The sequence below is a fragment of the Phoca vitulina genome, unplaced genomic scaffold (assembly GCF_004348235.1).
Source record: "Phoca vitulina isolate PV1807 unplaced genomic scaffold, GSC_HSeal_1.0 scaffold122, whole genome shotgun sequence".
NCBI classification, from domain to species: Eukaryota; Metazoa; Chordata; class Mammalia; order Carnivora; family Phocidae; genus Phoca; species Phoca vitulina.
In genome coordinates, this window is record NW_022589825.1 from 57,750 (window position 1) to 69,588 (window position 11,839).

Genomic DNA, 11,839 nt, shown 5'->3' on the forward strand with positions numbered 1-11,839 from the left:
AACTGCTCCTCTGTGCTGTATCTCCACAGGGCTGTTTGTTGTGCTATCTCTTTAAGGGCGGGCACTCAGTTTCCTCTCACCCTCCTGGCGCTCCCAGAACAGAGGCACTGATTTTTAACGCTCCGGGTTTAAAGTCCCCGGAACTTTGGGTTGTACAAACTCGTGAAATTCGGCCCTTCCGGTTCTTGAAGCCAAATGTTATGGAAATTCATCTTCTCCATGTGGGCTCTATGGTGTGAGAGTCTGTTTCTCTCCCCTCTCTGGACAGAGCATCCTTCCTTCCGGAGAACAGTCTTGCAAGTCCGTTTAGTTCCCGACTGCCTCTCCACCCTTCCTACCTTCTCTGATCAGCCTCTCCCATGTATTTAGCTGTGGAGAGTTTCTTCTACCAGGCTTTGGGTTGTTTTCTCGGTTATTTACACCCATATGAATGTTATCTGGTTGTATCAACGGGATGAGGTGAGCTTAGAGTTTTCATACGCCACCATCTTCCCCAGAAGTCTCTTAACATTCTTCTTCATATGCATGCAGATGTCTTAGTAAGCATTTCTCTTAATAAGTTCCTGAAAGTGTTCTTTCAAAACCATGAAAACTATATAATATATGAGCACAACTTTGAAAAAAAAAAAAACTATTACTATTTTATATTTCTAACAACGCTGTATGAACGTGCCTGTGTCCCCATACATTAGAAATGTGAATCGTTGTTAATCTGATAGGCAACAAATCATCCCTCCTGGTTGTTTTCATTATAACTCATCTTTGCTGCCTGCATAGAATCCTATCCTATCGATGGGACATAATCAATTGTCACAACCCCATGTTATTTGGAATTCAAAGTGTTTCTCATATCCCCAGTTATCAACACTGGGTGGATGGCATTTGACTGTGCTGAAGGGCACAGTTCAGGGCACGGTTCACGTGGCTAGTTGCACTGGTGAGCTGAATGTGTTCTCTTTGAGCTCAGCACAAAGAGAGGTCTAGTTTGTGAGAGAAACTGGTAGGGAATTATCAAGATGGCAATCCTTATAACCAAATACTACCACCATCCTTAACTTTGTCCCGAAGATAAACTTCTAACAGGGAAATTGTTGGTGTGAAGGGTGTACACCTATGTAGCCTTTTAAGAAGTCTTGCCACACTGACATCCAGAAAGATAGTTCCTACTTGGTACTCCCAAAGTGGAGTCACATGAGAAAGGCCACCGAACAGTGGAGAAAGTAATAATGCTGAGGTCATGTCACACAGGCCAGGCCCTGGACTCTGTCCTGGACGCACTCTCAAGCCGCTGCCAAGGTCAGAAGACGTGGAAGTGATCAGTAATAAATCACACTTTGCACACAGAGCAACCTGATGCAGCATGTGTAGAAGGAAGGTTATTGCTTGGAGGAACACAGCATGTCAAGCCAGCAGGCCTAGTATACAGTGACAGTTTTATATAGATTCATTTTTATATAAAACATGTGCATGGAGGCCTTCTTAATGAAAAGTTTGGTTGTCACTGTAGTACAGTGGAAGACCAAGACAATGTCATGCTTTAAATAGCTTTCGGGGGGTATAATTTACAGACAATCAAATTCACACGTTTTACAGGTACAGTTGGGTGATTATTACTAAATGTATGGAGTTATGCAACCATCACCATAATTGAGTTTTAGACATTTCCATAGCCCCCCAAATTTCCATAGTGCTTGAAAGCATTTCACTCCTGTGCCCACACCTAGCCTCAGGCAACCACTGATTTGCTTTCTGTCACTATGAATCTGCCTATTCTGAGCATTTTATATAAATTGGATATTATATTCCTTGGTCTTTTGCATCTGTCTTGTTCATTAGCATAACGGTTTTAAGAATCATAGGTGCTATACACATATCAGTTCTTCATTCATTTCATGGCTGAATAACATTCCATGTATGGATATGCTAACATTTTGATTATCCATTCATTGATTGTTGGGCGTTTGGGTTGTTTCCACTTTTTGGCTATTATGAATAATGGTGTTATGAACTTTTGTGTACAAGTCCTTTTGTAGACATATGTTTTCATTTTTCATAAATATCTAAGTAACTAGCAGTGGAATTTCTAGATCATATGGCACCTGAACATGTGAGACAACATCACAATTTCAAATTATTTCATTCCATACCTAGAAATCACTTGAGAAAAAAAAACAAGAAACAGGTAAGATGGAGTCTACTGAAGTGGCCTTAAAAAAAGGTTGTTACCATGCTGTAGACCTATTTGTAAAATGCCTCTCAGTGATGCAAAACTAAGAGATAACTTGGGAGATTTCTGTGCTTTATTTGAAAGTGCATTGCCTAAAAAGTAGTCAAACTTGCACTATTCACAGACGACATGATACTCTATGTAGAGAACCTGAAAGCCTCCGCCAAAAAATTGCTAGAACTGATACAGGAATTTAGCAAAGTCGCAGGATATAAAATCAACACACAGAAGTCTGTTGCATTTCTATACACCAATAACGAGGCAGCAGAAAGAGAAATCAAGGAATCGATCTCACCTACAATTGCACCAGAAGCCATAAGATACCTAGGAATGAACCTAACCAAAGAGGTAAAAGATCTGTACTCTGAAAACTAGAGAACACTTATGAAAGAAATGGAGGAAGATGCAAAGAAATGGAAAAACATTCCATGCTCATGGGTTGGAAGAACAAATATTGCCAAAACGTCTATACTGCCCAAAGCAATCTACATATTCATTGCAATCCCTAACAAAATAACAGCAGCTTTTTTTTCACAGAGCTAGAACAAACGATTCTAAAATTTGTATGGAACCAGAAAAGACCCTGAAAAGCCAAAGGAACGTTGAAAAAGAAAACCAAAGCTGGAGGCATCACGATTCCAGACTTCAAGCTATAGTACAAAGCTGTCATCATCCAGACAGTATGGTACTGGCACAAAAACAGACACATTGATCAATGGAACGGAATAGGGAACCCAGAAATGGACCCTCAACTCTATGGTCAACTAATCTTCGACAAAGCAAGAAAGAATATCAGAAGGAAAAAAGACAGTTTCTTCAACAAATGCTGTTGGGAAAATTGGACAGCCACACGCAGAAGAATGAAATTGGACCACTTTCTTACAGCATACACAAAATAAATTCAAAATGGATGACAGACCTAAATGTGAGACAGGAATCCATAAAAATCCTAGAGGAGAACACAGGCAGGAACCTCTTTGACCTTGGCCGCAGCAACTTCCTGCTAGACACATCTCCAGAGGCAAGGGAAGCAAAAGCAAAAATGAAGTATTGAGACATCATCAGGTTAAAAAGCTTTTGCCTAGCAAAGGAAACAATCAACCAAACTAAAAGGCAACCTATGGAATGGGAGAAGATATTTACAAATGACATATCAGATAAAGGGCTAGTATCCAAAATCCATAAAGAACTTACCAAATTCAACACCCAAAAAACAAACAAAAAAAAATCCAGTCAAGTAATGGGCAGAAGACATGAACAGACATTTCTCCAAAGAAGACATACAAATGGCTAACATACACAGGAAAAAATGCTCCACATCATTCGGCATCACGGAAATACAAATCAAAACCACATGAGATACCACCTCACACTGGTCAGAATTGCTAAAATTAATGATTCAGGAAACAACAGATGTTGGCAAGGATGCAGAGAAAGGGGAACCCTCGTGAACTGTTGGTGGGAATGAAAACTGTGGCAGCCACTCTGGAAAACAGTATGGAGATTCCTCAAAAAATTAAAAATAGGACCACCTTATGACCCAACAATTGTGCTTCTAGGTATTTATCCAAAGAACACAAAAATAATGATTTGAAGGGCCCCATGCACCCCAATCTTTATGGCAGCAATGTCCACAATTACCAAAATACGGAAAGAGCCCAAATGTCCATCGACCGATGAATGGATAAAGAAGATGTGGTATATGTGTTTGTGTGTGTGTGTGTGTGTGTGTGTGTGTGTGTGTAATGGAATATTACTCAACCATCAAAAGGAATGAAATCCTGCCATTTTCAATGGTGTGTTTGGAACTAGACTATATCGTGCTAAACAAAACAAATCAGTAAGAGACAAATACCATAGGATTTCACTTGTATGTGGAATTTAAGAAACAAAACAGAGAACATAGGGGAAGGGAAGGAAAAATAAAATAAGATAAAAACAGAGAGAGAGAGGGAAACCGTAAGGGACTCTTAGCTCTAGGGAACAAACTGAGGGTGGCTGGAGGAGAGGTGGTGCGGATGGGGTAATTGGGTGATGGGTATTAAGGAGGGCACTTGATGTAGTGAGTACCGGGGGTTATATGCAACTGATGAGTCACTAAAGTCTTTCCTGAAACTAATAATACACTATATGTTAACTAACTTGAATTTAAATTAAAAAAAGAGAGAAAGTGCATTGCCTATAGCCCATAGTTCTCCATTATCTTACTCTGTCTCTGTGGAAGGCATTTTGCAATACTGGCTTTTAGGCAAGTGATAGTGTCAGATTGCAAAGTAATCCTTGTCTTGGGGAAGAAAAAGTTTGTCTCCATTTGAACATTCATTTCACAACGCTCATGATCTATAATGTGCCAAAAAGTGGTTGTTGACTTTGGCAAGATGAAATTTCAGTGGAAGAGTGGGGGGACTTCCCCATTAGATGAGGGATGGAGACTAATTGGAGGGAAGGCCAGGAAATGTGAATTGAGTGTCAAGAATTCATTGTAGACCTTTGGTTTCAAAGTGCAGAATTTATATGTAAAGAGGACAGCAACTAGAGATGTGGAGAGAGGTCCATGGCATTAAGTGATAGTCTAAAATCATCAATTATAAGACACCTGACCAGGTTGACCTATGAACGGGAAGGAGCCATCTCCTAGATTTAACACCTAACCATTTAACGTTTAACCACACCACCCTTTGCACACTTGTTTCAGTTCTGGAGAAAGCTAAAACTTAACCAAAGAAATGGTGTTTTGTCTTAGTGCCTGTTAGATGTATAAATGGATGGATGGATGCAGGAGGTGTCAAAAATGTACTGGGGATTCATGGATTTTTATGTCCCAGGGTAGAGCTCTTCATGCAGATGACTGAACCCATAGTGTTGGGTGGCTGAGAAAATGCAATCTCTCAGGACTCTGCAACTGAAGGCTGCAAGATGGGAGCCCTCACCTTCAGTGTTCAGAAGCAGATTTAGACAGACCACCACACTTTACCTCCTGAAGGGATCCATCTGGGGGCACATGAGATCACAGACAAGACTGTTTTCCCGTAGGGGGTGATGGGATTACAGTCTGCTCAGAAGTATGCTGTGGTCCAGCTCTTGTGCCATTTGAAGAGACTCAAGAAAGTGTAGATCTGAATCCTCTCTAAACGTAACATATATCACAAAGAGATATTCTTAATCTTTTTGGCTGGTGCATATGTGCACACACACAGTCACACAACCTGGAGTGCATGCTGGCAGTAGCACTAGGAGAAACTGCATGCTTATGTGACCATCACTCATTGTTTGTTAAGTCGCATATGTCACTGAACCTTTTTGCATTAATAGCTAATGACAATTATGATTAACAGTGTATTTTACATGTTAGGGAATGTTTTTAAATTACCTCACCACCCAATTAAATATGATAACATGAAGAGAATTTCTATCTTTCATGTTTTTTTTTTTTTAAAGATTTTATTTATTTATTTGAGACAGAGAGAATGAGAGAGAGAGAGAGAGCACATGAGAGGGGTGAGGGTCATAGGGAGAAGCAGGCTCCCTGCCGAGCAGGGAGCCCGATGCGGGACTCGATCCAGGGACTCCAGGATCATGACCTGAGCCGAAGGCAGTCGCTTAACCAACTGAGCCACCCAGGCGCCCTATCTTTCATGTTTTTAAAGTGTCTCAATAAGCTACTGAGAATTCCCACCATGGGTGTGCACATGGGGCATCCTATACAGTCTGATACTGCTGGTGGGGATGTCTGTCAATTAGTAGACCTTTTTACAGGTTGGTTTGTCAATGTCCATTAAAGACTCCAGGCATTTTCAATCTTCATGTATTTGGGACTTGCTCCTTCAAGTATTCATCCTCAGCATAACTCATGTCCCTCCATTACAGAGTGCATCTTCCTTATGTTTTCTGGGACTTCACTTTCAAAAAACATATTGTCTTGCTTTTACAGACCAGGAAATTGAGCCACAATGATGTGCAGTGATATGCAGAAATACAGGCAGGACTAGCAGCCTGGCTTCAGATGTGAGGATACAGATTTCAGAAGGGACACAGGTCAGCAGGAAAGCAAGACCTACTTGATTATGGTTTGATGCACAGCTGAGCGTCATGCAACTGTCTTGGGACATAGAGGCTGCCAGTTTCTGCTTTTCCACTTAAGAGAAGGATGACTCCGACCAGGTGTCTTAATCTCCATACATCGTCGTTTCCCCAGCTTACAAAATGTTGTAGAGATCATGTTCTTTACCTCCCAGGAATGCTGTCAAAAATTCATGAGAATGAAGAATGCATACATTCACAAAAGCTAAGTCCCCACAGTTTTCTGAGTCAGGGGCCTTTTCCTCATGTAGGACTCTAAAGTTCCAACCACCCTAAGACTATTCACCCTAAGAACATTCAAGCACAAAGTTAATACAAGAACTTATGCTTACTGAGTTCATTGAATGCAGAGTATGATAATATCTGTGGTGTGGATTGGAAAGTAATTACTGGGAAATCACTGTTCCTTCTTTCCCATCTCAGGACTGGAAAGTGCTTTCCCAGGTGGGATCTCATTACCCCCTACACCCATTGTAGAGGTTTTATCCCAAAACATGGCCAGCATGGGGGAAATGACTTACCCAAGAACCTATGATGTGCCTGACCCTCAGTGATTTCTTGCAGTGGTCTTCTGCAAAACCTAGTCTTGCTGGGTTACAATACACTTATTATTCTAAGAAAATTAGCCTAGAGGACAAAAAGTGCAATGGAAAGTTTATGAAGTAATGTGAAATGGACCAATGGTTTTCTTTCTCAGACCCAATGGAAATGGTCCTGAGATTGTTTTCCTTTTTTCCTAAATAATCTGAGAAATGACTCCAGCACAGAGAAATGACACCAAAATTAATACACAATGGAAACTTGTACATTTCCCTCCCATTTAACATTTCCACACGATTGACTTATAATCATGCTATTTGGATCATGTCAAGGGAATCTCCTTTTAAGGAAGGACAAGTATGGATTAGAAAGGGGACCAACATCCATTGAGTACTCTATGTATCAAATGCCAGATTGACTTGAAATATTTTGCCCCTCACAGTAATTGTCTGACATGAATATAATTGTTCCCACTTTACAAATGAAGGAATGCAAACTCAGAAATAGTATATAATTTTCTTGTCATTGGTAAATTTATTACAGAAATCCTAATTCCAAACCGGTACTCTCTTCAAAGTAAAAATTTTTTTAAAAGTGCAACCTTTACATTTTGTGGCCATGCAGGGTTTAGGAATAAGTGTGTTTGAACTGTCCGTGTATGTTCTCCTTGAAAAACTCATGCACGTATGAATGGATACTGACATTTTTTTTCTCCAAGTAAGACATTTTCAATATACATAAGATCCTGGATCTCAGAAGAGATAACCTGGTTATAGATCTTAGCCCAAGTCTGGCAAGTAATATTCACCAATAAATATTGGGTGGAATCACAAATCCATGGATCAGTGAAAGGTATTTGCCTTAATGCATGAAGAGCACCTATATCAAAATAGCAAAATGGACAACATGTATAAAGAGTTCAAAAAGGAAGAAATGCAAATGGCCAATAATCATGAGAAAATAATGTTCTGACTCATTAATAATTTAAAGAATGCAAATGAAATCATCTAAATATCCTTTAATGACCTATCGTCTGGATGATGTCTGCAAGAAATTCGCTTCAAATAAAACAATATGAGTAGGTTGAAAGCAAAGGGATGGAAAAGGTACCGTGAAAATAAAGGAAAGCAGAATGGCTATGCTAATTTCAGATTAAGAGCAAGGAAAGTTACTACATACAGAGAGGGTTATTATATAATGGTAAAAGAGTCAATGCCCCCAAGATATAGCAATCCTAAATACGTATGCACCCAACAATGGAGCTATAAAAATATGCAGAGCAAAAAACTGATAGGATGGAAAAGAGAAATAAACAAATCCACAGTTTGCGGGGAGAATTCAACACCCCTCTCTTCACTTGATGCAACAGCTAGATGATCTTCGTCATTTAATTGTTTAGACCTGTGTGGTCTTTTCTGACACCAAATTGTGTTGTCACTTTCTTCTGACATCAAAGGTATGTGTCTTTTTCCACATCAAGAACCAATTATCTGATACCAACTGGGTACCCAGCAATTCAATTCAAATCTGACATTATCTACCTGGATTTAACATCAGTTCCCACAAGTTAAAGGGTTTACTTCCACAAGACTGCCCCCGCTTCAGATGTTAGCCACCACTTGGATTCCCAGGTGACCCACACTTCTGCCCAGCTAACTATAAACTCAGGAGTTTCTACGACCCCACCCCTCAGGTTTGATAGTTCAATAGAACAAGCCACAGAAGTCAGAAAAATGCTTTACTTACAACAACTAGTTTATTATAAGGGATACAACAACTCAGTCACAGCCAAATGGAAGGATACCTGGGGGAAGGTATGAAGGAGAGAAGGGATGTGGAACTTCCGTGCCCTCTTGGGGCACACCACCTTCCCAGTCCATCAAAGTGTTCACCCACCTGGAAGCTCCCCTAATCCCACTGTTTAGGGTTTGTTTGTTTGTTTGTTTATGGAGACGCTATTACAAAGTCATGATTGATAAAATCATTGGCCACTGGTGATTGAACTCAATCTCTAACCCCCCTCCCCTCCCCAGAGGTCAGGGGAATGAAACTGAAAGTTCTAACCCTCTTATCTTCTGGTTGGTTTTTCTGGCAACCAGCCTCCATCTTGAAGATATCTAGCCTCTCCCCATCATAACACATCTCATTAGCATAGAGAAGACATTAAATTCCAAAGCTTTTAAGCCCTCTGTATCAGGAACCAGGGACAAAGACCACATACTCATTTTTATTGTAGCACAAGACTGTTTACAGTTAATGTAATTATTGTAATTAGTAAAATATTTGCATGTAGGTCTACCATTTAATTATTCGTTTTCTCTTTGTCTCCTCCACTTTTCATGCCTCTCTTTCCTGTTTCTTACCTTCTTTTGGTTTATTTGAATTTGTTCTTGTATATCTCTAAAATTTTTCTTTTGTGATTTTGACATTATTTCTTTGTATAACATTATTAGTGGTCACTACCGATTACAACTTTCTTAATTTTACACAGCATTTTAGAAACAAAATATTACTGCCATAATTGATTTGTGAAAATCTCACCACCATATAGGTCCCCTTACCTTCCCTTTGTTATGCTATAAATGTTTCATATATTACATCCACATTTATTGAAAACCCTACTAGACTATTGTATTATACGTATATATTATTATATATTATATGTATTATATTTTTTTTCTTTCAGTAATCGAACCTATTTTGGAGAACTCAACAGGTGAAAAAATGTCTATTATATTTCTCCAGATATTTACCTTTTCTGTTGCTTTTCTTCTGCAACTACATGTAGTCATAATATTTCCACCCAAAATGATATTTTAACTAACTTATAATTTTATAACCTGTCTTTCCCCACTTGCAACACAGACTGAATGTCTCAATGGCAATGAACAGTCATCTGCATCATAAGTTTAGTGCTTACAGAAACACTCGTGGCCTATAAACATATGAAAGTATTAAACTAAGTTAATGTTTGTTTTGGTCCAAGGAACATTTATTTGTAAAACTACAATGCGACATTTTTCGACCCTATTTTAAAGATGAAACAAGTAAGAAAGTGAGAGGTTAAGTACTTTGCCTAAGCTCTCACACTTAAAAGGGACACATGGTGGATTTTGAACCCAAATCACATGGCTCTAGAGCCCCTGAATATCTAGGGTGATAGAACTTGAGACATAACCGCACACAGACATTACCAAATCTCAGCCATAGAAACCACATTGATACACACCTACATTTACAGATCCATTGTCAAAAATTGTAATCAGTGTCTTTTCTCTATGAATCAGTATTCTTTGAATATATTTCTGAAACAATAAAACCATGAGTACTTTATCTGTAAAATATTTTGTGTCTTCAAATCTTTACCTTAATAAATTTTCCTCTTTATGGAATTCAAGCAATACAGAAACGTGCATTTGTAAAATGAAATTACTCTAAATCTCCCTCCTGCCTGACTCCTGGCCCCTGACCCAAAGGTGTCTGCTATCAATAGACTGTTGTTACATGTTCACCAGATGTGTTTCTCTGTAGGTGAACTATGGTCACAATCACAGATACACAGAAATATTTATTCATGCATAGATCCCTTTTAAATACTGGAATCACATAATTCATATTCTGCAACTTGTCTTTTGGCACTGAGAAGAGCATCTCTTCATGTTTTCATGTGTATTTTATCAGCTAATGTGTTTTCAAATGTTTCTAAGACATGCATACTGCTCTTTAGATGAATTCCCTGTGTATATTCATATTAGTTATCTACTGCTGCATAATAAATTACTCCAAAATTTAGATGCTTACCACAATAAACATATAATATCACACCGTTTCTTTGGATCTGGAATCGGGGAGCAGCTTAGATGGAAGGTCCTGGCTCAGGGCCTCTCACAAGGCTGCAGTCAAGGGATAGGTAGGGACTACAGCCATCTCAAGGGCCAACAGGGAGGCTCTACTTCCAAGCTCATTCATATGGCTGTTGGCAGTCTTCAGGGCCTCACTGGGTCTTGCCAGAGACATAGGTTCTTTGTTACAGGAGTAGCTCACAACATGGCAGCTGGCTTCTCTCACAATAAGCATGAGACCAACAAGGAAGTGATCACAGCCTCTTTGTAACCTAATCTCAGAATTGATATCCCATCTCTTCTCATATATTCTAGTTGTTAGAAGCAAGTCACCAACTCCAGCCCACACACAATAGGACAGGTTACACAAGGAAGTGAATGAACATAGGAGGCCACATCATCATTAGTTCATTTCTCCATATCGGTTACTGGGAATGCTTGCTTCAGTACATTTCACTATATAAAAGAAATAGGTGACACCCTGGACAGCATGAAATATAAGCACTTAAAAGAGATTAGAACAATCAGAGCCCTGGTGGCTTCGGGACACAATGGGGGAAAGCTCTAGTGAAATGCAGGTTACATTACCGTGAAGGCATTAACAAAGCAGTTTCCCCAATTAACCCAGCTTCTCCTAACTAACACCCTGCTATGAACTATGAATTTAATAATAGGCAACTCAAATAAATGTGAAGATTAAAGGTGATACAATTTAGAGTACCACTTGTGTACATTACTTTTTTGAGCATTAACATCCTACCCTCCAGATTATCTGTCCCAGAAGAATCACCTGTTCTGACTGAGCTCCTGTCTGCCAGCTTAAAAAATAATCAATTCACAAGGTCCCCATACCCAGGTACCTTCGCTGCAGGGGCAGGATTTCATTTCTGCCATCATTGACCTCATCATCATCATCATTACCTCATTATGATCATGACCACTGTCATCACCATCATTATTATCACCAAGAGCGTTTGTTGAGTGAGTGTCCATGGGATGGTGTATAATGATGAGTCCCTAAGCCCTGGTGGCCCATCATCTACATAAGAGATTGCTGGGTATAGGCAATGTTTCTTGACTTTCTTTCATGATCTCCCCATAAAGAGGCTTTTTACACATTTTTTTTGGCAACACCTTACTGCCCAGAACG